The sequence below is a fragment of the Lygodium microphyllum genome, chromosome 23 (genome assembly GCF_053477565.2).
Source record: "Lygodium microphyllum isolate KBCC chromosome 23, Lygodium_microphyllum_v1.1.10, whole genome shotgun sequence".
Taxonomy (NCBI): Eukaryota; Viridiplantae; Streptophyta; class Polypodiopsida; order Schizaeales; family Lygodiaceae; genus Lygodium; species Lygodium microphyllum.
Window position 1 is genome coordinate 42947553 of NC_141157.1, and position 27129 is coordinate 42974681.

Here is a 27129-nt window from a genome sequence, read left to right on the forward strand (position 1 = left end):
CGCGTGAGCTTGCTGTTGCATATAGGATGTAAATGACTGAAATAGATGCTTCATGACATTCTCATCCGTCATCTCTTCTTGCGAGTCTCCCATCTTGCTGAAAATTGACGCAGCACTTTCACATCGGGTTCACCAGAAATGTCGTAGAGATCATGCAAGAGCTGCAGAACACGGGGTTCAAGATACAGTAAGGAAAGATACTAACAAGAAGATCTTAATTTTTTATGCCAAAGATCACTATATTGCTTGTCAAGTAAATTACAAGAGATCCATGAGTGCTCATTTTGAACATCCAGCTTGTGCAGGAATTTGCATAGGCTAAGCATCTCTCGGCTGCAATGTTTTGATAAAGCTCTTTTCATAGACCAGTGTTGAAGACTTATGAGTATAGAGTTGTATTGTCCTCAATATGCATCAGCTAAGAAGGCTCCCAGGTTAGGCAATATGGTGATGACCCCAGTCCAGATGTTCACACTTTTGGTTGTAGAAACTGTTTGTAAATTCAGCTCCTCTGTGAAGTATAGGACAAGATTTGAAGTGATACCATAGTATGCAAGCCTTTCGATCAGTTCATAACTTTCTGTGCCTAGTAGCACTCAGCAACAGCCATGAGGCCTGGATTTCTATCAACATTCAAGTTTTATACCATCAAGGAATGTCATGCCACTATCACCATATAAGATTACTTGTGTTCTGGTTGTTTCTAAATACCACACTTCTTGAAACAAAGACATTTCCACCAAATTGCTTCATTTTAGTGTGTATTATCTCATGCCCTTTATGACAACAGACTCGCATCAGATTTTGTGCTCCCAGAGTGGAATTTTGTGGTGCTAAATGCAGGTACAGTATACGTCCTCTCTGAAAATGTTAAGCTTTCTGAATTGGTAGATACAGCTTGAATTCGGGAGGCAACTCCCCTTCTGAATATAGTCGATCAGAGAAATAGATCCTTCGAATGTGACATGTGACAATTGGCATGCACTTGAACACGAAGAGTTTCTACATAATTTGTGCCATATGCTCGCCTTGTAAAATCCAAAAGATTAAACTGTATTTGATTCCATCCCTCATCCAGTCACACTAATAGAATTTCAATTCCTTGATCCGTCTGCGCCCAGGAAGAATAGGCCAGAGTCCACAAATAGTAGCGGAACAAGAAGAGGGGCAAGGCCTTCAGATCAAGCTCCCTGTACAAGAGGGATCCAGAGAATTCAGCCGTGCACGAACGCTCAAGGAACTCCACAAAGATTTTCCTGAGAGGACCCTGGATTTGACATAGTCCAAGCTTTGAAGTACCCTATCGAGTATATGAATATATACCTTCAAGAGTATAGTACTATTGGCTCTAAGGATGCCATTAAGAAATGACTACTCTATAATATCTTAGAATACATCAATGGCACATATCTATCAATTGCTTTTTTCTTTGGCATCCTTGGAATGTCAATCTTTAAATCGGTGAGTGAAAGCCACTTGAAGTTCATGCTCCCCGCACCATGTCTGGGGCGTCAACTAGAGCCCTGTTCTGGTCGATGACATCGACAATGACCACCAACTTCCATAGCTTGGTCCATAATTCACCATAGCAATGCGCCCCATCTCAACATAGCATCGGAAAGGCCTTGTTATCCTGACGCAGGCACCCCTTCATCGTAGTAGAATGAGCAAAAAAGCTCCTCTTTTACCAGAATAGGCTAGCCCCCAAAAAGGCCCAATAAATTTAGTTGCTCCTATTAGCAAGGGCCTATCTTTTGGCTCAGACCAGGTTTTATTAATGATTGAAGAAGCCGCTGAGCCTGAGTTTCCACACCCTGTCAGAATGATATCACTAATATGTACCTTCGCTCGCTCACGCAGCTTTTGAGAGACTTCCTTCAACTCTATTTCATGGAAACTATTGAACTTAGATAATCGACTGAATGATCTAAGGTTCTCTAAGGCCAAATGATGGTTAGAACCATTTCTTTCTTGAATTTTGTCGATCTGCTTATCCTCCAGAATGCCAACAACATGCCCTCCTCCTTATGTATCTACAACTGCTTGGTAACCTTTTTCTCAATGGATGAACTAAAGAGTTGTATTGTTTTTGACCCTCAAGTAGGTCTCAAGGTTCCCTCTCCATCTTAATCTCCATTGCATGTAGTGCCAATGTATCTTCTTCAAAAATGCTTTATTCCGCATGTTACGTTGGCCTTGTTCATGTGCAACCTTTATCTTCATAGCTTAAATGTAAGCTTCCTTTGATTCCACAGTATCGTGCACTTTTCTTAGAGTTCATCATTAAAATTAACAGCTTGATAATATTCTTTGGCATCAATTTTTCATATTTTTTTGACACACATACAACATGCACACAAACAGAAACACACACAAATACAAACACACAAGTGGAGTATGTACATTGGATGCGGGTACTGAAAAGGATGGAAAGATAATGTAGCAATCAAACACAATGAAACACACACGAAAAGATAACACAGATGCACAACAAAAATGGAGGCGTTTACGGCTCGGATGCACAGCATCACGACAGCGGCTAGTGCGTCCTCAGGCCTTGGTGCAATTTCTAGTCAAGAAACCTTGTGCACAACCATTCATCAACTTATAGGATATGCAACAAGCACATTGGAGCCCATGGCAATTCTCGCATCGACCAACGATGTTAAGGACGTAACACCATGGGATAGTAAGGATATATAATGGAATTTTCTTGTGGCTGAAACGTCCCATGTGATGGGTCACCATGCTAAAATATTAAACCTCACAAGGAAATTAGAAGCCTTGGTTGTTAAAGGGAAGCCATTGCTCAAAAGGCCTGACCCGCAAGCTTTAAATAATATTGATATATCAGTTTTTTATGAAGGGAAAAAGCTCTTGCATAAATTCATTATGGAATGGCCTTTGAATGGGCAAGGTATGGAAGATCCTCTGAGAAAGGATCAATATGATACGTTGAAAGTCATAGGACTCCCTAGACCACTCTATTAGTTGGCAAAAAGGGAAGTCCATGGAGCATGTGACCTTCCTACACCAAGAAAGGTGGCAATGGAAGAGATTAGCGACCTTGACACATAGGTATTAAGTCAAGATGAATATTAAGATTTTGATGACCCCATCTTGATCCCAAAGGAGAGGACTAAGTGCCCTCCTCCTTATAGGGATCTCCTAGTGTTTCATGGGCTGGTAAAGGAGGATCCAATGTTGCACTTAAAATAATATGGCCTAACTTGCCTTGCAAGTGGGTTCAATGATATTCATCAGATGCTTGTCTTTTCTAGCACCCTGAAGAGAGAAGCTAGGGAATGGTACTTGAGCCTCCCAAGAGGTTCGATGAAATCCTTCGAGGAGCTATGTGATAAATTATTGGGTGAATACAAAAAGAAAGTGCCTATGAACAAGGTTTTAGGGCAGCTTTTATAGATTAGCCAGGAGTTTTAACCCTTCTGCTAAAGAATATGCTAGAGCCTTTGATGATATTCTCAGGCTTTGGCCAAGAAGAGACACTATGTTGCTAGAGGACGTGTATGTGAGATCTTTATGAGTGTTCTAGTGCTTGATATGAAAATCCAAGTGAGAATGCAAGATCCTAAGCCATTAAATGAGGCCAAGATGCATGCAATTGACTATGAGTAGTATATTCAAAGATGTTGAGAAAAATTTTGGAGTTTTCCCTGTTCAATGCAAGTGTATCCAAATATCCAGCCAATTTTGCAAGGAGAAAATTCATTTGCTAATACCAAGTCAACCTTAGCACGAGATCTTGGTAGCCAAAATCTCTAAGTAGGAAGTGGCAATCCTATGAGCAAGGATAAGATGCCTCTTGGTGGTAAAAGGACTCCAAACTAAGAAAGTCCCATTAGGGCTTGCAACACTTCCACAAGAGGTAGGCGTGGAAGCACTAGTGATAAAACCATTGGGCCCATCAGTGTTGATAAGGTGCTATGCGTGGTTCTAGTTGTGCTCCTAGTAAGGAGCTTGAAAGACCTTTCCTAGATCAATCATGCTTTTGAGTAGATGCTATTCCTTTTTAGTAAGAGCATGGTTCCTATGAATAATTAGTCACACAGAGTGGGCAAAGGAAACTAAGGACATCTCATATGAAGAAGATGCAAGATACTAAAGGTCCACCTGTGGTTGATGGAAGTCATAAGGATGTGAGGCCATCTAGTTATAACAATAAGGCCGTATTGATTCCATTACACCAATGTGGCAAATCAAGAATGTATAAGCATATAAAAAGAAATGTAAGATGGGTTTGGAGGCCAAAAACCCCTAAAAATACTATTGGTGCATTTGATGAAAGGCCAAGCATTCCATGTGGTTATGCTTTGATGAATTCCAAGGAAGAGACCAAAGGTCATATTGATTCATCTGAAAATATGCACTGCCCTAAGATGCATCTAGGTGATGGGCCTAGGCTTGAAGCTCCACCTAATTTGGCTCGTATCATTGAAATAGGTAATGATCCAATTAGGGAAGGGTTAAATGATCATAAATCTATGATTCTCCCTATAGGAGGTGTTTCTAGAAAATTGGGACGATCGGTTCGTTTGAATAATAATCAAATAGATGAAATATATAAGCCCACGAAGGTCATTCATTTAGCTCATAGTACCCAAGAAGAGATGGGCCTTATTGCTGAGATATTAGTAGAAAGGCTTGGGCTAGTGGATCTATAAAAGCCCAAGATCAAGCCTTGAGTTGTGTGGCATAAGAGATGGGGCTAGTCCTTACATCTCATGACATCTTTGGCTCACCTTGGCTAGTCAAATATGGTGCAATGTATATGCCAAGAAAACCATGTATTTGGTTGATTAGAATGTTCTATTTCTTTTAGGCCAGGAGGGTCGGTGCAAATATGTTTAATGGTTTTTTGTTTTAGTATTTGCATCACATAGGTTGGATGATGTGCCTGGCGAGAGCCTTTATTGCGGGGGAGCTTCTTATGGACATTCCAAGTGGTTTCGTCCCCTTTATGAGTTTTTTCCTTAAGCCCATAATGTTATATGTGTGTGGGGGGGTTAATTTCTTTTTGTTTGTTGGGGATTGGCAATCAAGGCATGAAGTCCTAGGGTTTGGTTAGGTATATCTAGGGGAGGTTCAAGTAGTTGTCTACCTCATGTTAGGACATTCTCAGGTGATAAAGACTTGTGCTAGAGGGTAGTCCTTGTGACCTTGTCCTTCCTGCTTGCTAGGCAGCTATCCTACGAGTCCCTGTTAGGGTGAGGTAGCTAGAGAAGCCTACCAAAATATCAAAAGAAGAGAAAGTTCTGTTGAATCTATCTAAAAATAAGAATTACAGATGTGTGTAAAATGGGGTTCTAACCCCTCAATAACAAAAGAAAAAGAAAAATTAAAAAAAATCATACAAGTAGTTAATTATCGCCTTGCAGAGGCCTGTTGGTTTATAGGGATGAGTCACGATGCCTTGTCTTTCTAGGGGTAATAACTATCCAAAAAGAAAAGAAACAAAGGTTGGAGCAAAAATAAAAGTGGGCATTTAAAAAAGGATTAAGTGTTGCCTCGCGAGAGCTTGGTAGGTGCTTGGATACCGAGTGAGGACTTGACACTGCTGATGCCCTGCCCTCCTTGGGTCACTCTATGCTCAACTCCCTCCTTTTTACATGCCTGAGTATGAAAACCTTGAACAAAAAAGGTGTTACAAGAAGACTATTATGACCAAACTATAGGAGTCCTTGCCTAGTAGGAAGTCCTAGTCCAGTTGTCCTAAGCTAGGTAAGTAGTTCGGACCACCACTAGGAGGACCTCTTTGATAGCCTGTTTAGCTAGTTCGTATTCACATAGTTGGTTAGAGACTTGCTCTAGATTTCTGTCAGATTATGCTAGGTCTATCCCTTGAGGATTTTCATGCCTTAATTTTGTTAGGAGGTAGGATGCGAGCTATTCTTGTGCTTTGTTGATTATAATTTTTGTGGCAGCTTGATGCTTACTTTGATTGTTGTTTATGCAAATCTATTTCTAGGATTCGACGGGCTGAGTTGCTCTATCCTGTGGTTGCCAATGAGAGTTGGATTTTAGGAGCCGATTTTGAGCTGTGCTTAAAGCATTTGGGGTCGTTTTTGGAGCAAGAAGTACGTGGGAAGTGCTAAAGACCAATTTTTCATGAAAAATCAAACAGTGGCCAATGACTAAGCTGGAGTTTTTTTCATGGATGAATTTCAACGTCTGAAATCCAATGCAAGTCTCGGTTCATCGATCGGAGGTCGTTTGACCCCCCACTTAATCCCCACAAGGTTTGACTTTATAAAGTAGCTATGTGATTTGGGAGCCGAAAAGTATACGATGAAGCCCAAGTTTATATATTTCGATGTTGTAGAGCCAACCATCTAGTTGAATCACAATTCTGAGTTCGTTTGGCCCTCCAAATGGGCCGAAATCACTTGCTTTGCAGTGTGCACATGGAGATTTTGAGCTAGATGATTTATAAATGAAACTCAAATGAAACTTTGAAAAAACATGCAAATTTCATGTCGAGCAGGTGGGGGGGCATTTTTTTATTTGTGCCCCAAAATTTAGGGTGTTTTGTACCCTTTTCATGCCTCCACAATCAAGAGAGATGATGATGGATCTCTAATCTATGGAATAAGAGCAAAATTTTGACTGTAATCTTATGAAATATGATGGAGGGAATCAAATTTTGAAAATCTAGCTTTTCTCTCTCCTCTCTCCTTTCTCCTCTTTGTTGTTCGTATACATCAATTCAAGAGAGAAGGGGGAGGGTTGTGATGAAGAATCCAGATCAAAAGATGATGCTAGAGCGATGGAGGACATAGATCGGCGGGTTGAGAAAGTGCATCAGCGGAAAAGAAGTGTCAGCGGGCCTCTCCTTTACGAGATACGAGCCTCAGAATCGTGGTTTTTATGTGTAAGTGAGCGGTTCTTGTATTTTTATGAAAAATGATTGGAGAAAGTGCTTTATTTTTATTGTTCTTGATTTGATACAATAATTTCTCACAAAACCCGCAAGTAGAACTTGTGATGATGCCCTAACTGCAAATCTTGTAGTATTTCTCGCACCAACCTATAGAATGGTGTCTTAGGAATAATAAAGTTGGCACTCTTCTAGAATTTCCTTATCTCACATAGCGTAGCTGTGCATGGTTTCCATCTTCGCTTCTTATGTCTTGGAGGATGTGTATTACCAACTAGAGCAGTAGTCGGAGGTGAAGCAACTAGAGCATGTGGACCACCATTTCTAGACAATGGCAAATCATCATTATTGACCACACTAGGGCCACCATTGTTAGCCACAGTAGTGCCCCCATTATTATCTGCAGTAGAGCCTCCATTGTTGGCCACTAGGGGATCTTATCACTCATAGAACGATCACTAGATTCGAAAGAGTATTGAGCTCTTGCTCTTGCAGGTGCCTTCTTGAAAGGAAGCTTGGAACATGCCATGGTTGTGATGATGAAGGAGAGAAAGGTGGAGGGTAGAGTGAAGAGTAATGGGAAAAAATGAAAGGAGAGACTTGACTTAAATATGAAACTTTTAAAATTATTGTGGTGTAAATGAAATTTAAACTTATCATATCATTTCATTTCTCCATCCCATCCCTACCTCTTTTTGTCTCCTGCCACCCCCCTCATGCCCCTCTCTCTCTAGGCTAGTGAATATTACAAGGTTTGGAATTTTTGTATCTTTGTCTCAAGATCTCGAAATTGACTTTTCATAATTCAAAAAAATAGTTCAAAATTGACTTTGAAAAACATAGTGAGCTTTGAAATTTTAAACAAAATTTGTAAGACATCTCATGTTAAAGATAAGAGTATTGATGTGTCATATCCTTAGTACCTATGCTCTCTTATGGACCTTTAATGCATCAAAATTGTTACTTTTATCTCGGTCTCCATTTCTTTCCATCTCTCTCTTGGGTTGACAACCATTCTATGTGGCGTTGTCTAGCTATGTTGTTTTTATATCTTGCTTTTCTCACTTCATATATTGCCCTACTTATAAATTCTGCTTGAGAGGTTTTGGAATTCTTTTATTTTTTCATGTATCATATGTCTAATCTCCTATTACAACCATTGGAATAATTACCTCATAGAATTGGAATCATTGATGCCACCTCCATAGTTAGTTGCCTTTTGAAAAGCACAACGATGTCAAGAATCGCGTGATGGGAGAATTTGCTTGAGCTGCTATGCCAAACACACACTGTATACACAAGACGCTCACTCAAGAACACAAGAAGAGAGATGGAGGCCAAAAATTTTTCTTGCTAGTTTTTTCTTTTTCTTCCACACACTATACAATGTACATAAAGTATAGATAAGATACAACATAAAGGAAAGTGGCCTAATAAGTCAAACAGTGCATAACTGACTACACTAATTGACTAGCGCTATATCTTTTCCAGCTATAGGTAGGTGTAACAAACTAAATATAATAAGTGATAAGTCAGTGGCCATGTGAGTATCATAATGACCACCAAGGTGCTAAGTGTAGATGTGCGGACCCATCTAGCCAGGCAGTCCATCATCAATGTCCGCACATGTTGAGCTTGCCATCTCAACACTCCCCCTCAAGCTCAATTCTATCTCTACAACTCCAAGTAAGCTTAGAAACTTTTGAAGCTTTTCTACACCCAATGCCTTTGTGGAAATGTTAGCTATCTGATCCTATGTGCTAACATATACCAAGTCAATCTCTCCTACGAGTACCTTCTCTCTCACAAAGTGGTAGTGCACCTCAATGTGTTTTGTCCTAACATGGAACACTAGATTCCTAGCTAGCTGTATGCTGCTCATGTTGTCACAATGAATGACAACTGGACCATCTCCTTGCACGTCCAAATCACCTAATAACTTTTGCAGCCATACCACCTCACATGCCGCCATAGCAGCACCTCTATACTCAGCATTTGTACTCGATAAAGAAATTGTAGGTTGCTTTTTGCTACTCCATGTAACTGCTGCACTACCAAGGGAAAACATGAATCCACTTGTAGATCTTCTGTCTGACATGCTACCAGCCCAATCTGCATCTGTATATCCAAAGACCTGTACGTCCTTACCTGCCTCATAAAAAAGTCCATAATGTAAAGTGGACTTCACATACCTCAATATACATCATAGCTCAAGTCTGGCCTTGTGATAGTCATGTAAATAAAACTCCCTACTATCCTCCTGAACATAATAGGGTCTTCTATCTCATCCCCAACTTCAGCACTCAACTTCACATTTTTCTCTAATGGTACTGAAAGAGGCTTACATGTTGTTATACCATACTTGGATAACATATCCAAGCCATACTACCTTTGAGACAGCCATATACCATCATCACATCTGATTACCTCAATACCAAGAAAGTATCTCAGCTCACCCAAATCTTTCATCTCAAACTTCTTCTTCAAGAAGTCCTTAACTTCAGTAATCCCATTGTCACTGTCACCTGTAATAATCAAGTCATCCACATATATGACTATGATGACCAAACCTGCATCTCCCTTTCACATAGAGTGAGTGATCAGTATCAGAAATACAAAATCCAATATTGACAAGATACTCTCCAATCTTGTCAAACCATGCTCTAGGTGCTTGCTTCAGCCTATAGAGCGCCTTCTTTAACCTGCATACATATGTGGGATGCTCTAAATCCTCATAACCTACTGGCTGCTCCATATACACTTCTTCTTGCAATTCACCATGCAAGAAGGCATTCTTAATATCCATTTGCTGCAAACTCCAACATTTGGCTAATGCCAAGTCAATCACATACCTAACAGTTGCCATCCTAGCAACTGGAGTGAATGTCTCTTCATAATCTATGACATATGCTTGAGCATAGCCTTTTACAACCAGCCTAGCCTTATACCTGCTAACTAAACTGTCTGCATTATGCTTGACTTTGTAAACCCACTTACAACCAATAGCTTTCTTACCCTTAGGTAAGGGTACCAAATCCCAAGTCTTATTGGCTTCTAATACAGCCATCTCCTCATCCATTGCGGCATCCCAATGAGCATGACCAACAGCATCCTCAAAACAAGTAGGCTCAACATCCTCAAGTAGTTTCACCATGTAAGCATAATGGTGAGCTGCATAACCTTCAAAACCAAATCTTTTAATAGGGTATCTCACCCTACTAGATCTGCGTACCACCGGATCACTCAATGGAGGCTTTACATTACTATAAGCTCTCTGTAAACCTAGCATCCTAACTGAAGGAATGCCAAGCTCATCATCCAAACTCTCTGAACCACTAGAATCTCCATCAAATCCCAAATGACTGGTAGATGCATCATTACCATCCATCACTTTCTTCTTTCCTTTTTCCTTCCCTGCAACACTTATAGATTCACCTAAATATGTGGGGCTACTCCTTAGTCTCCCAGACCAAGGGCTCATTGTAGGTGTAGTATTAGATGATGTTTCTAGTTCACTAAGACTCCGTGATTCTTGTTTATCTTTCTGCACATAGCTGTCCTGATCATTATCATCATCCAAAACATCACCAGTAGGTGTATACCAACTTCCCATCTCATCAAAGATAACATCCTTGCTCACTCTGAACTCACCTGTGATAGGGTTATAATAGCGATACCTTTTTTACTCTAAAGAGTATCCAATAAAAATACATTTTTCTGCCTTTGGATCAAGCTTCTTCCATAGCTCATGTGGCACATGAATGTATGCAACACATCCAAATACCTTCAAGTGCGATACATCTGGCTTCTTGCACGTAAAGCATTCTTCAGGAGTCATCCCATGAACTGCAACTAAGGAGTTCTGTTCATAATGTAAACAACAGTATGGAAAGTCTCAGACCAAAAATGTTTGGGCATATTCTTTTCAGCCATTAATTCCCGTGAAACTTTTGCAATATGCTTGTTTTTTCTTTCTGCAACATCATTTTGCTGTGGGGTATACCTACAAGTAAATTGCCTCTTTATCCCATGAGTCCTCAAGAAGGCACTAAACTCATTAGAGAGGTAATCTTTCCTCCATCTAATCTCAAGCACTTCACGTTTAAGCCTGTTTCTATTTCAACAGCTGCCTTAAAAGATTTGAAGTGCTCAAATACATCACTTTTTTCCTTCATGAAGTATACCCATAACTTCCTTGAACAGTCATCAATAAATGTGACAAAGTATTTGCTACCACCAAGAGATACATTTTGTGTAGGTCCCCCAAACATCTGTATGCACTACATCAAGTATTTTTCTACTCACTTCTCTATCATGCAAGAAGGGTTGTCTTGCCTGCTTACCAAACTGGCATGCTTCATAGACTTTATGCAATTCTGCAACTCTAAAAGAAGGCAACCCTATAATCAATCCTCTGGACTATATTAATTTCAGCCTTTGCACATTTGCATGTCCAATACATTTATGTTATATTTCAATATCTGCAACTACTCCTTTTCCTTTAGCATACATAGAAGTATCCATTGCAGGAGTTCTAGCATCTAAAGTGAACATTCGGCCAACTCTACTTCCTTTTGCAACCAACCTGCACTTATCATTAAAGTCTTCTACAAAACAACCTTTTGCATTGAATCAGACATGCAACCCTTGCTCTACCATTTAGCCAACAAATACTAGATTCTTTGTAATTGACAGCACATGTAATACATCTGTCAACAAACTCTTTGTCTAGCTATCATACAAGGAAAAGGAAACCTTTCCAATGTATGAAATTGGGTGGCATGAATCATCACCCGTCTGCACATAACTTGGGTTTTGTAAGTCCTACAGCTCTCCAAACCATTCAACATGACTGGTCATATGATTAGATGCACCTGAATTGACATATCATACATCATCCTGTGTCCCCTTTCCTATAATTGCATTCATCATATGCTGCATAACAAGTCACTCATTTTTATCTTCATTTTGTTGTGAAGATGATGCATAGTTTCCTTGCTACAGTTTACCACTGCGAATATCGTCCTTCTTAGCATAACAATTGGCTACAATATGTCTTGTTTTGCCACAATAATGGCAAACAATAGTAGAATTTCCAGAGCCTCTATTTTGCCATCCACCTCTTTCTCTAGAGCTCCCCCTGCCTCTAAAGTTTCCTCTACCTCCAGAAACCTGCATTTCACCAAACTGTTGATTGAAACTGTTTTTCTGGTTATCGCCACCAGCACGTCCCATACCACGGCCTCTCAAAGAGGATCTACCACGTCCTCTTCCTGAACTCGAGTAAAATGCTTGGACCTATTCACCATTTCTTTCAGACGAATAACCCTACATATTGATCTCTTCAGTAATCATGAGAGAGATCAGCTCGTCAAAATCTGGAAATGGCTTACATACATATACTGAAGTAACAAATGATTTCCATACCTTCTCATTGTAAAGGCCACTCAAAGTGGATGAAACCAAATCATCATCATCCAGCATTGCATCAATTGCTGCTAAAGCATCTACAATGCTCCTCACCTTCAACACATACTCATTGAGGACATACATTTTCCCTTTCTTCAAGGCATTCAACTCTTGCTTGAGTTGAATCTTTCGTGCCTTTGTATTTACTGAAAACATGCTCTCAAAAATTGTCCAAGCTGCATGTGAAGTTTCTGCATTCCTGATATGTCCCACCATAGTATTATCAATGACTGCAAATAGCTAGTACATCACCTTTTTGTCTTTTGCATTCCACTCTTTCCATGATTTTAACTCATCTGCAATCAGAGGGATACCCCACTCTGGCTCCTTTTCTTCACCTGAAATAAACTCATAAAGGCCCTTTCCAATGAGGAAGTTCGTCACACAGAACTTCCATGAAGGGTAGTTGTTCTTGTCAAGCTTCTCAATAATGGGATTTCCACTATTCTCTGCCATTATCACAAATAAGGATACAACACAATAAGCTAGTCTTCTATTTCACAACATGTGCACAACAATACACCAAGCAACCTTTTTTACTGATTGCTCAATAGTACATGTAATCTGTAACCTGTCTATACATAAACCTTATGTTTGATTCCTGCAAACATCTCAAAAATTACAGGTTCACAATCTGTAACTTGTGCACCCACTTTCGGTCAATACAGCCGAAATCACAGTGTATTCTGAAACCATTGTCTGCAACCTTGCGGCTCTAAAACGGGGCCTGAAATGGCCTCAGACACCCTAAATAACTGCGGGAATGCCCTAAAGGGCTAATCTGCAGATTATACATTGATCTGCTTGCACACACCAAATCTCACAGCAATTTGATATTTTTGCTCGACTTACTTTGGATGCCTCCACAGGCACTATCCAAGAGAGAGGGTGGAAAAATGGGAGAGCTTCTTACCCATTGCTTATTTGCTCAAACCTTGCTTCTTCTCCCTTACTTTAGTCTTCAAAATTAGCCTCTCTCAGTGGCACGGCTTTGATACCATGTCAAGAATCGTATGATGCGGGAATTTGCTTGAGTTGCTGCGCCAAACACACTGTATACACAAGAAGAAGCTCACTCAAGAACACAAGAAGAGAGATGGAGGCCAAAACGTTTTCTTGCTAGTTTTGTATTCTTCTTCCACACATTATACAATGTGCACAAAGTATAGATAAGATACAACATAAAGGAAAGTGGCCTACTAAGTCAAACAGTGCATAACTGACTACACCAATCGACTGGCGCTATGTCTTTGCCAACTGTAGGTAGGTGTAACAAACTAAATATAATAACTGATAAGTTAGTGACCATGTGAGTATCATAATGACCACCAACATGCTAAGTGTAGACATGCGGACCCATCTAGCCAGGCGGTCCATCATCAATATCTGCACGTGTTGAGCTTGCCATCTCAATAAACGAGCTTGCCAGTGAGATCGTTCCATGCCTTGAGTTGACCATATTGCCTAACTTCCTTGATTTGCAAAGCATGGACCATGTGCTTCAAGTATATGCTGCATAAGAAAAGATATTAGAAAAATAAACTAATTCAAAATGATGATATTTTTTTGTAATGGTGACATAACTTACCATGTAGTGTGTTATATTTTTTGTAGTCCATGCCTCCACCATGGACTTATGAAATTTAGCAACTTTTAAATGTATTAGCATCATCATCTCTAAACCTCAACTTTTGTAAGAGAGTTGCTAATCTATCTAGGTGTATTCACACTTCTGCCTTTGCAATTCTTGTTTGTCTCCCATTGCTCCAATCCAAAATAGTAAGGTGTAACTTTTTCCATGCTTCATACTTCTCTAGCTTTTTTACAACTATATTGTCTTCCTCATCATGAGGTGGAGATATAAACTTCCTAGCCTTGGGCATGCCAAAGCATGGTGTACAAGGGATATCTCCACTCTTGCCTAATTTTTTCTCATCCTTTTTTATTTCTACTTGGCCCCTGTGCAATGCAACTTCAAAGAGGACTTATTCTACCTTCTTACATGTAGCATCAGCTTCTGATCGGGCTGCATCTTGTATGCAAAGCATATATATTTATATAATAGCTTCTCAATTATTCTAACCAAACAATGCAATATGCAAAAGTGAACCCTTGTAAGTGGTATTTTCAAAATAGGGTGTTAGTTTGGATCCACTAGAACTAACATTCCATTTCTCATGACTTTTTTATCACGTGTTGGAGCCCCTTGTTGTCCTGCCTTGGCAAGCCATTCTTTATTTCCATATTTTCCTTTCTTCCTAGTTTGCATGTAATATATGCATGAAAATTTTACATTCAATGCATTTTGTAACATTTTTGCATGAAATATTAATCGACCCTAAACCCTGCACCCCCCGCACAAAATGCAACCCAAAGTAATCTTCCCAACGTTAAATGTTGATGGCTAAGTGCTCCCTCTGCATGCACTAGCAAACTCCAGCCCGTGACATGTATGGAAGGCCGAGGCTCAAAACCTATAACCCACATAGGAACACCTCTTCAAGGGGGACAAAAAAGGGGGATAATGGATAAATTTTGGCAAATTTTTTTAATAATCCCCTCCCCCTCAGTCGATGCATGGCGGGGAGAGGGAGTGTGAGAAGAGCATGATTTATGTGGAGAAGAGAGGAGCATGGGGAGGGGAACATGCCACTAGCCACGTGTGTGGCTATCTCCCCCCCCCTTCCACACTATATGACCTCCCCCTCCCCAAGCTTGGGACGAGGGAAGAGAGAGACGACGTGCTGCTACTGCTGCCTGAGGACGCCGAGCTGCCGTCTCAGCCCACAAACGATGCTGCCCTGGTCACGCCACGCTGTCGCCACCTCTAACACCACCATCATCATCATAATCATCTTTGTCGTCATCTTCCTGCTCTCCAATCATTCTTTCCTCCCCCCCCTACCCATGTCATTCTATCCTGGACAGAAGCTTAGAAGCTTCTAAGCAAGGCTTCCATAAGCCTTATTCATCCACACCTCTCGGGTTTTTCAAAAACCACGATTGTAAGGCCCATTCCTACGCAGAAGAAGAGATTGGACAGAAAGAGACTTCGGAGCACGTACGAAGCCGGGGGGAAGTTTGCTGAGCCAAAAAGCTACTGCGTCAATGGCTCCGAAGTTAAAGGCGAGAGGAGCACACGCGAGAGCTTCCAACCCGAGTACACGTGTGGACAACGCTCGGATCCTTAATGCCCAAATTCTTAAAAATTAATTCTACATGAAAGGATGCATTAAGCATGATTAATTCTCGTAGGCAAGTTTGAATACATTGGAAAATTCGTATACTCGCATCAAATTACCAAGTTAAGTTGCATAACGAGTACTTGCATGGTCAAGGTAGTTGCATTATTGAATGCATATTGCATAAGTTAAAAGGTGGAATTTTCTAAAGGCATCCTTGTTGCCGCGCGAAAAGAGCAACGCATATGGCACATAATTGCACTTAGATAACAATTTCCTAGTTATGTCTCGTGTACGAGATAATCTTAGACGCCCATTGAATGATGTCCAAATAGTCGCAATGCATGGAAAATTTCATGCGAAGATGGTTGCATTTTGGGTTGGGTTAAGTACCAAAGGAAGGATGAATTTAATGATGGACTCATGGTATTCGCTCACGCATGGAGTTCTTTATCAAAGTTTGAATGCATCTTCATTAAAAACATTTAAAGCTTTGATTTTGTTGCATCATTATAGTTTAGAAAAGATCTTTGTAAATCTTTTAGCTGCATAGAAGGAAAAGGTCTTTGGTCTTGGAGTCGCATACTTGCATGGAATGATGCATCTCACCTATCTTGCAGTTATTTACATATTTAGGGAAAGTATTTGCATCTCTAAGGAAAGATCACCTCTTGTCGTAAGTCAATTAGATCAATTAGGTAAATCACTTGTAATTGTGTAACCCACATGGGATTCATAAAGGCGTAAATAGTTAGTACGATGAAAACCTCAATGTGCTAGGTAGGGTTAAGCACTGATAAAATTTTTCCCAGTATCGCACTTGGGTTGCCCACTTAATACTTCCAATCTCAAAAGTCCTACCCACATTTACGGAATGTTAGGGTTAGCTAAACACCATGTAAGAATGATCTAGGATTCTCACCCTAAGGATCAATTGACCAAATACTAAACCTCAGCATGAATTTAGGAACCCTAGGGCCAAAGCATTATCGGCCTAGTAGGGTTAGGGTTTGGTTTGGGTCAAGAGGATTCCCAAACCCTATATCTTGTTCAAAGGTATTCTTGACCAAGGAATACCGTGTGATGGGAGAAACAATCCCACAAGTTAGATGCGACACTCATCTCGTGCAACAAGTTGCAACGTCGCTTGGGTTTGTGCCTAAATCAAAATAGTATTGCCACTCCTTAGAACAAGGTTGGCAAGTTCGAAGTACAAGTCTAATTTTCTAGAGGATGAGTAGTCATCCTGCTACATCACCCTTCCTTAGGGCTAATTTACCAAGTTAGGGTATTTATAAATTGCCTAGCAAGCAATTAACCAATCAAGTGGAGACAACGAGGTTGTCCAGGATGTATTGATGTTAATATAAGGAAACCTAAGGCATTGACAATTTGGGTTAACAAGGTATAAACCCTAACCCAAGGAAAAAGGGTAAACAAGCAACTTAGCTTACGAAACCCTTGGGATCTTGCCAAGTTGCAATTGATCCCAGATCAAGTGCTGGATATATTCGGAAATAAGGATTCACACCTTAGCTGTTGGCTGTACAAACGACCACTGGAATGATTGTGATTGTATACTTAGGAGCACTATTTGTTATTCTTTGCTCAAGGAACTATTGTTGGAAAATAACTAATGCTTCAGTTTGAAATCCTAGAGGGAGAGACTGTATCAGTTACCCCCGACTGTCTGCCTGACCCTATCCAAGGGGGTTGTTAGCTGTGCCGGGTACGTGGACAGAACACGCCGCGAGAGGTCTCTCCATGGGTGCTACTTAGAGTAGGAGGACTCTTGGATGCCAGGGGGGGCTCTGGCCATAAATCCCTTGCCTTTGGGTCTTGCACAAAAGGCTAATGTGACTCGAGATGGGATCTCGAGACCCGCATACTAGTCAACGACGGAAACTTGGAATAGCAATCCCTAAGGATTGCTGGAACAGCCTTCAGACGGATTATGGAATTGCCTTCCGGTGGATTATGGAATAGCCTTCAGGTTGGATTATATGATGTATTCCAAAGACTGATAAATAAAGATCAAATGTTGAAAAGGAACTACTATTCACTAGGGACCCTATTACTTGTTGGACTTATGGGCAATTGGGACACGTATCCTCGAGATGCCCATAGAAGTTAGAGCAAGCTAAGGGAAATGAAATGGATTAGTACTACATGGAATGTAGAATCAAGCATATGTATTATGATTGTCCACAATGTAAGGCAAACAATAGCAAGGCCATTGTGCCTTCAGTTCCTTTAAGCCTATTTGTAGTGGATATGTGTAATAGAGTAAAAATGCCTTAATTCCTTAGCCAATATTTAGCCTACTAAGGTTAAGTATAAAAGGCTAAGTTGTAACTAGCCAAGGATCTTTTTGCCATTTCTAACATTTCATATTTGAGGTCTCAACCTCCCACCATCTAAGAGGGTGCATACTCTTAGCCACCATAGCTTGGGGTGCATACCATGTTGTAGCCTCTCATCAATTGACTCTCAGCCATTGATGGTAATAACATTTCAGCCTAGCCACCTTGGCTATGGTTTCTTGGAAAATTAGTGTTTTTCTTTGTCAATGCCTAAGTTACGTGAAGGAACTAGTGTATAATTCATTAATTAAGGAAGCTGTTTTTGCTTGTCAAATTAAATGTGGTAGGTAATTAGATAACTAAAACAACTCGAGGAAAGTGTGGTGGATGTGACCATGGGTCCCCGTCCTACGGAAGGGTGGTCTTGGTTGGCCAGGAACTTTTCTCAAAGGAATTGACAGTAAGGTAACGATGACCTAGAATCTAGAAAGCTAGAGTCCCAATTTATGTTGTTTTAGGGGAACGGAATGGGACTATGCCTTACGGGTAGAGAGGTCGAGCTTTGTATCCCTCTCGTTTCCCATTCTCCTTGAACCAATTGCAGTATGAATCTGCTTCAACCCTGATGTTGCTGCGTAAAGTAGTTTGTCTGGGGCGACACTAGCTACCATTCTAGGAACTTAACCATTAGGAAAACCCTGATTTAGGTCAGTCCTAAGTGGGAATGGCCGAAATGCTTCCGCCTTGGCAGACTCGAGAAGACCTAGATCGCAAACCCTGTGACATTCCATGGGAGTGTGAGGTGGCGCTTTCTAGACTCTCTTCCCGATGGGCTGCTAAGACGTGTCCTACAAGTGGACATGGGGACACGTTACAGTTGGTATCAGAGTGAACCAACGAGGATCTAATATTTACAAGGAAACTTAATGAGGAGAAGTAGAGCAAATGTCGCTTTTAAGAACATTTCCTTACTTATCGATGCTGGCCTGGAGAGTCACGAAGCATGGAACAAATTCTTGGTGTTCCAAGTTATGTTTATGACCGCGATGCATGCCTTGGATTATCAACAGAGGCTAGGTATGATGAATATCCTAGACCACATCTACAATCCTTCATCCTTGTACGTGGAACGGAGATGGACCAGAGATTCAAGAATTTATTACATAGCTGCCCACCGACTTGCATACCTTCGGACCAACTTGAAGAGAATCAAGTGGATGGAGGACTTAAAGATCGTGAAGCTGTTCATCTTTGTTGAGGCTCATGCAAACGCAACCCTACATGTCGACAGTCAAAGGGTTAAGCAGAACGAGTATGTGTATGAGGAAGTGACCTGAATCATCCTTGCCGACAAAATCAAGGTGTTGGGACGTTATGAGAAGAACGGGTATCAAAGGAAGGGATACCCTAAGCTTCCTATGACCTATCAATTCTTGAAAATCCATGACCCCAATCCATATTATTACTTAGTTCTCGTAGCTGAATGTAACACAATCTTATTCCCCCCAAATTAATGTATAAGCTTGCTCTACCTTCCCAAATAAATGTACTCGAAAGGGTTATGCCCACATGAATGAAATAAACTTTTTACCAATGACTGTCTTGGCTGGTAGTGTTGGTAAAGGAGTTAAGTGATTAGGTCACTTGGCTACAAGCTGAATTGGGCATGTAATGTAATGTGAGAAAAGTTTAGCAAGTTTTTAACATAAAGAATCTTAATGCCTAGGCACAACCTCAAGTGCAGATTCCTAGTTCGACCCCTACACCAAGTACAGCTGTCACTCAAGAGAAGAATTTTCTTCTCAAACAAATCAAGCCACCAGAATTCGATGGTAAGGGAAGGACTGTCCAAACTGATGCTGAGATCTGGATCGAATCCATGAGGGATTAAATCAATAATGGTCTTCATTTGCGTATGTCCAAAGAAGAGTTTCCTATCCTTGGGTGAATGCAAAAAGCTAAGTCCAAGGTATTGTGGACCCTATAAGATTCTCAAGTGCCTAGGGCCTAATGCTTACGGACTGCAACTCCCTAAAAACCTAAAAGTTCACAATGTATTCCATATCAGTCTATTGAAAAAGTATGTGCCTAACCCTAGTCACATGCTTGATGATCAACAAGTTGTAATGCCTAGCCAAGGAGTCCTTGAGCTACGGCCTGATAGGATCTTACATGTTAGGGAGAGGCATTTGAGATCCAGAACCTTGAGAGAATACCTCATCCAGTGGAAAGATTACCCTGAAGAGGATGTCACTTGGATGGAAGAAAGTACTCTCAACCAACAATACCCCTAGTTCTTCTCAAGATGAGGACATCTTGATTCCTCTAAGGGGGAGAATGTAATATTTCCACATGAAATATTAATCGACCCTAAACCCTGCACCCCCGCGCAAAATGCAACCCAAAGTAATCTCCCGCAACGTTAAATGTTGATGGCTAAGTGCTCCCTCTGCATGCACTAGTAAACTCCAGTCCGCGACATGTATGGAAGGCTTAGGCTCAAAACCCGTAACCCACACGGGAACACCTCTTCAAGGGGAAAAAAAAGGGGGATAATGGATAAATTTTGGAAAAAAAATTTAATAACCCCCTCCCCCTCAGCCGATGCATGGCGGGGAGAGGGAGTGTGAGAAGAGCATAAGTTATGTGGAGAAGAGAGGAGCATGGGAAGGGGATCATGCCACTAGCCACGTGTGTGGCTATCTCCCCCCTCCCCCTTCCACACTATATGACCTCCCCCTCCCCAAGCTTGGGAGGAGGGAAGAGAGAGACGATGTGCTACTGCTACGGCCTGAGGACCCCGAGCTTCCATCGTCAGCCCACAAATGCCGCCGCCCTGGTCATGCCACGCTGCCACCGCCTCTAACACCACCATCATCATCATAATCATCTTTGTCTTCATCTTACTCCTCTCCAATCATTATTTCCACCCCCCACGTCATTCTCTCTTGGACAGAAGCTTAGAAGCTTCTAAACAAGGCTTCCATAAGCCTTATTCATCCACACCTCTCGGGTTTTTCAAAAACCACGACTGTAAGGCCCATTCCTACACAGAAGAAGAGAACCTCGGGCAAAAAGAGACTTTGGAACGCATACGAAGCCGGAGGGAAGTTTACTGAGCCAAAAAGCTGCTGCATCAATGGCTCCACAGCTAAAGGCGAGAGGAGCACACGCAGGATCTTCGAACCCGAGTACACGTGTGGACAACACTCCGATCCTAAATGCCCAGGTTCTTAAAAATTAATTCTGCATGAAAGGATGCATTAAGCATGATTAAATTCTTGTAGGCAAGTTTGAATACATTGGAAGATTCATACACTCACATCGAATTACCAAGTTAAGTTGCATGACGAGTACTTGCATGGTCAAGGTAGTTGCATTCTTGAACGCATATTGCATAAGTTAAAAGGTGGAATTGTCTAAAGGCATCCCTGTTGCCGTGCAAAAAGAACAACGCATATGGCACATAATTGCACTTAGGTAATAATTTCCTAGTTATGTCTCATGTACAAGATAATCTTAGACGCCCATTGAATGATGTCCAAATAGTTGCAATGCATGGAAAATTGCAAGCGAAGATGGTTGCATTTTGGGTCAGGTTAAGTATCAAAGGAAGGATGAATTTAATGATGGACTCATGGTATTCGCTCACGCATGGAGTTCTTTATCAAAGTTTGAATGCATCTTCATTAAAAGTATTTAAAGCTTTGATTTTGTTGCATCATTATAGTTTAGAAAAGATATTTGTAAATCTTTTAGCTGCATAGAAGGAAAAGGTCTTTGGTCTTGGAATCGCATATTTGCATGGAATGATGCATCTCACCTATCTTGCATCTTTAGGGAAAGTATTTGCATCTCTAAGGAAAGATCACCTCTTGTCGTAAGTCAATTAGATCAATTAGGTAAATCGCTTGTAATTGTGTAACCCACATGGGATTCATAAAGGCACAAATAGTTAGTATGACAAATACCTCAATGTGCTAGGTAGGGTTAAGCACTGATAAAATTATGCCTAGTATCACACTTGGGTTGCCGACTTAATACTTCCAATCTCAAAAGTCCTACCCACATTCACGGAATGTTAGGGTTAGCTAAACGCAGTGCAAGAATGATCTAGGGTTCTCACCCTAAGGATCAATTGACCAAATACTAAACCTTAGTATGAATTTAGGAACCCTAGGGCCAAAGCATTATCGGCCTAGCAGGGTTAGGGTTTGGATTGGGTCAAGAGGATTCCCAAACCCAATATCTTGGTCAAAGGTATTCTTGACCAAGGAATACCGTGTGATGGGAGAAATAATCCCACAAGTTAGACGCGACACTCATCTCGTGCAACAAGTTGCAACGTCGCTTGGGTTTGTGCCTAAATAAAAATGGTATTGCCACTCCTTAGAACAAGGTTAGCAAGTTCGAAGTACAAGTCTAATTTTCTAGAGGATGAGTAGTCATCCTGCTACATCACCCTTCCTTAGGGCTATTTTGCCAAGTTAGGGTATTTATAAATTTCCTAGCAAGCAATTAACCAATCAAGTGGAGACAACAGGGTTGTCCAAGATGTATTGACCTTAATATAAGGAAACCTAAGGTATTGATAATTTGGGTCAACAGGGTATAAACCCTAACCCAAGGAAAAAGGGTAAACAAGCAACTTAGCTTACGAAACCCTTGGGATCTTGCCAAGTCGCAATTGATCCCGGATCAAATGCTAGATGTATTTGGAGATAAGGATTCACACCTTAGCAGTTGGCGGTACAAATGACCACTGGAATGATTGTGATTGGATACTTAGGAGGACTGTTTGTTCTTCTTTGATCAAGGAACTAATGCTGGAAAATAATTAATGCTTTAGGTTGAAAGCCTAGAGGGAGAGGCAGCATCAGTTACCCCTGACTGTCTGCCTAACCCTATCCAAGGGGGTTGTTAGCCGTGCTGGGTACGTGGACCAAACCAGCTGCGAGAGGTCTCTCCGTGGGTGCTACTTGGAGCAGGAGGACGCTTGGGTGCCAGGGGGGCTCTAGCCATTAATCCCTTGCTTCGGGGTCCTACACAAGAGGCCGACGTGACTCGAGATGGGATCTTGAGGCCCGCATACTAGTCAACGGGCGGAAACTTGGAATAACGATGCCTGAGGATTGCTGGAATAGCCTTGATGCGGATTATGGAATTGCCTTTGGGCGAATTATGGAATTGCCTTCGGGCCGATTATGGAATAGCCTTCGGGCTAGATTATATGATGTATTCCAAAGAGTGATAAATAAAGATCAAATGTTGAAAAGGAACTTGCTTGACATTGTTTTTCTTTGTCAATGCGTAGGTTACGTGAAGGAACCAATGTGTAATTCGTTAATTAAGGAAGTTGTTTTTGCTTGTCAAATTAAATGTGGTAGGTAATTAGATAACTAAAACAACTCGAGGAAAGTGTCGTGGACGTGACCATGGGTCTGTCCTACGGAAGGGTGGCCTTGGTTGGCTAGAAAATTTTCTCAAAGGAATTGACAGCAAGGTAACGATGACCTAGAATCTAGAAAGCTAGATCTCTCTCTCTCTCAACAAGAATTGATCAAAGATATTTAAACACATTTATACAAAATCTTGGCTAGTGGAAAACAATAACATCATCTTATCTTCTTCTTTAATTTACTCTTTGTCACTCTATCACTTATTTTCTTAGTTCATCTCACACAATCCTCCCTCTCCCCCCTTCTCCCTCTCTCCACCACCCCTCTCTCTCTCTATGAATTGATGCTTAAGGATTAACTAACAACTGTGAAGAACAATAGCATCAGAGAGATTTAAAAAATAAAGATACCTCCATTATCAGTTGATTGCTTGTAGTATAGAATGTTAAAGAGGAAGATATCTTATAGCATAGTACTGAAGAGGGAGATTGCTTGTAGCAAGGTAGAGAGTATTGTAGATAGAGATTATTTGATTTCACAAATGGTATCAAAACCATGCCTCAATGCTGCTTTAGAAGAATTCATATGCAAGAGACCATATTTTGGAGGGAAGGAAAAGAGTACACAAATTTTGGGACAAAACTAGAACTTTCAGAGGGAATGAAAAAATGCCCAGAAATAGGCATATGCTTGTTCAAAAAAGATAAAAATTTACAAGGAAACTCTCAAGTAAAAAATGTGTCTCTAGGTAAAAAATAATATTAAAATATGATGTGTACATCATTTTATATAATTTTTAAACTTCCACCCTTTTAAGAAGCAAGAATGAGAATGATTCTAATATATTTTAATGTTGAAAAGTCATGAGGGCATTAAAGAGTCAGATATCAATGATTGGCTCCTGTTTTAGAGAAAACAGAATTATCTTTTTTTAGTTATGAGGATTTTGAGAAAAGTGAACTTATCCTATAGTTTGGGAATAAAATAATAGGTGAAAACTATTGAAACTACAAATATGATATTTGCTTGATTGTAGAATATCTCTTATTATAATATTATTTTGGAAACTCTTTTTAAAGAGAGAGAGATGAGAGAAACCCCTTAAGGGGCAAAAAAGAGAGTTCATATTTCTCCTAATGATAATTTCAAGAGATGTGAGTTGAATGTTCTTTAGAGCTGCTCTATGTGGCATATCTCCTCGTGAGTAGAGTTTGACCATCTGCTCAAAGATAGCTTAGACATGGGAATCTGTGGTCATCATCTATAGCACATGATCCACCACTACGTGGCCCTACATTTTAGACCAACCATTAGGGAGGAATAGTTTCCACTCTATCTTAGAGCTCTATTTGAAAGCAAAGTTTGGTCAAGCCTCACATAGAGGGAAACATAAGTCATGCCCTATCTTCAAGCTGTCTTTGGAGTAGAACTTGGCCCTATGCTCAAGCTTGGCATCAAGGCCTAGAAGACAAGATAGTTTCTACTATATCTTGGATATTACTCCACTCTTTTACCATCCACTAGAAATGTATCTATTGCCACTCTTGATTTGTGGTTTTTAGTATGAGGATATAAATTCAAGAGATGTGATTGCATTGTGTTCTAGAGAAACTTTGTGTCGGATATTTCCTTAGGAGTAGATCCTGGAGCTGCACTTAGCCTAGCAGAAATTTGAAGATATCTTAGAGATTGGAGTTCTTGGTCATCATCTATAGTACATGATCCAATAGATCTTGACCCTCCCCTCAAGCCTTTTTGTAGTGAGGGCAAGATAGTTCTTGCTCTATCTTGGAGCTCTCTTTGGAAGCACATCTTGGCCCTTTGCTCAAGTCTCACATAGAGGGTAACATAGTTCCTACCCTATCTTGGAGCTCCCTTTGGAGCAAAGCTTAGCCCTGGGCTCAAGTTCAGTATCAAGTCCCTAAGGGCAAGAAAATTCCTACTATATCTTGGATATGGATCCACATTGTCATCATCTACTTTAGGTCTATCTCTTGCCACTCTAGATTTGTGGCTTTATTAGGAGCATATAACTTGAAGAGATGTGATTTCAATCTACTCTACAACTAATTTGTATTGGATATCTACTTGGGATTAGTGCCTAGTCCTATGCTCAAGCCTAGCACCAAGGACAAGATAGTTGAGGGATGGGTATACTTGGTCATCATCACTAATGATCCACTAGAGCTTGGCCCTACACTCAAGCATGGTAGTGAGGCCAAGATAGTTCCCCCTCTATCTTGGAGGTCTCTTTGGAAGCTTTGCCCTATGCTTAAGCCTCTCATAGAGGGCAATTGTAATAAAGAATAAATGCCTTAATCTAGGGTTTAGTATACAAGGTGGAGATGTAACATGTGAAGGATCTTTTTTCCATTTTGAAGAATACATTATTTGAGGTTTCCTTCCTCCCACCATCTAAGAGGGTGCATTCTCTTAGCCACCATGATCATGGGGTGCATACCATGTCCCACCTTGGCATGAGTTGAGTATTCATGTTGTAGCATTCATCTTTGATTCTCAGCCTTCCATGGCAATATAATTTCATGTTTAGCCACCTGGCTATGGTTTATTGGAACATATGGTGTATTTCTTGTATTTCAAATTATTTTTCTTGCTCTATGAAAATTAGCTATTTTACATTGGTATCAAAGCATGGATTTTGATCCATGGGAAGAGTAATTTTCTTGGGGAAATTTAGTCACAGGAATAGGTGACAGGTAACTTGAGTACAAGATTTAGTTACAGTGGTTGACAAAGTTAAAACTGTAACTAGCCATGGTTATTTGCATCAAGTTGTCACTAATATGGAGGATCTTGGAGTTGGACATGAAGAAACTAGAGGATCTATGGTGAAAATTGCAAGTTGTGGCTCTTTTCATGACATTTTAGAGGTCCTTGAGTTAACTGTGGTTAACATGGATTAAGAATGGACTAAAATAAGGGTTACTTTTATAAAAAGAGAGTATCTCTCTCTTCTTTATTCTTCCTGTAGGCTTCTCTACAACTCCATAGCCAAGATCTTACTTCTATCTCTTCCCTACTGCCTTGATGGTCCAGATGGCTAGCATAGATTAATCCTTCATGTTGTAAGCTTGCTATAGAGTACTTATATGCCTTGCTTAAGCCTCATTTTGATCATGAGATAAACGAGTATATTCTTGGACTATTTGCACTAGTTTTCTAGAGGACACACTCCCTCAGAAACATGAGCAAAATGGAGGCCAAGATTAGCTTCTAGCCTACTCAAGTTCACTTATAAACTCTCTTCCAAGTCTACAGCATGATAGAAGCAAACTTCATTACTCTCTCTTGAAAATTCTTGGAGCTTCAAAAACCTAGCCATGGTTGAAAATGGATAGCATGAAGATTCCTTCAAATTCTTGAAGATTTGGCTTTTTATTGATGCATTTTAGCTTCCAAATGTCAAGGGGAAGCATCTACAACACACATTGGGTCTACATTGAGGATTTCAAGCAAGATTGGAGCATCCTTTTCTCTTGATTTGGGGAAAATAGGGAAACCACTTGATTCTTTCAAAATTTTTGGTCTTTGAAGATTGGAATCTTGATGCCTCCTAAGGCTTCTAGGCATTTGAAGCTATTGGCTCTTGACACCTCCTAAGGCTTCTAGGCATTGGATTTTGCCAAAATTTGAAGGTTTTGCTTCAACATTGCAAGAATGGAGCTTGATTTTGATGTTTCAAGTATATGGATAGCATATGCAAGTTCAAGTACTTCAATGGGAGAGCTCTTTTTCAAGATTTTAAGCCTTCTACTCTTTTGGAAGGTACATCATTGACTTCCCTTCAATTTTTAGTCACATTTGGAGCTCATAAGGATCATCTTCATCAAGCTTATGGTCATAGGAGCTTTCTTGGAGAA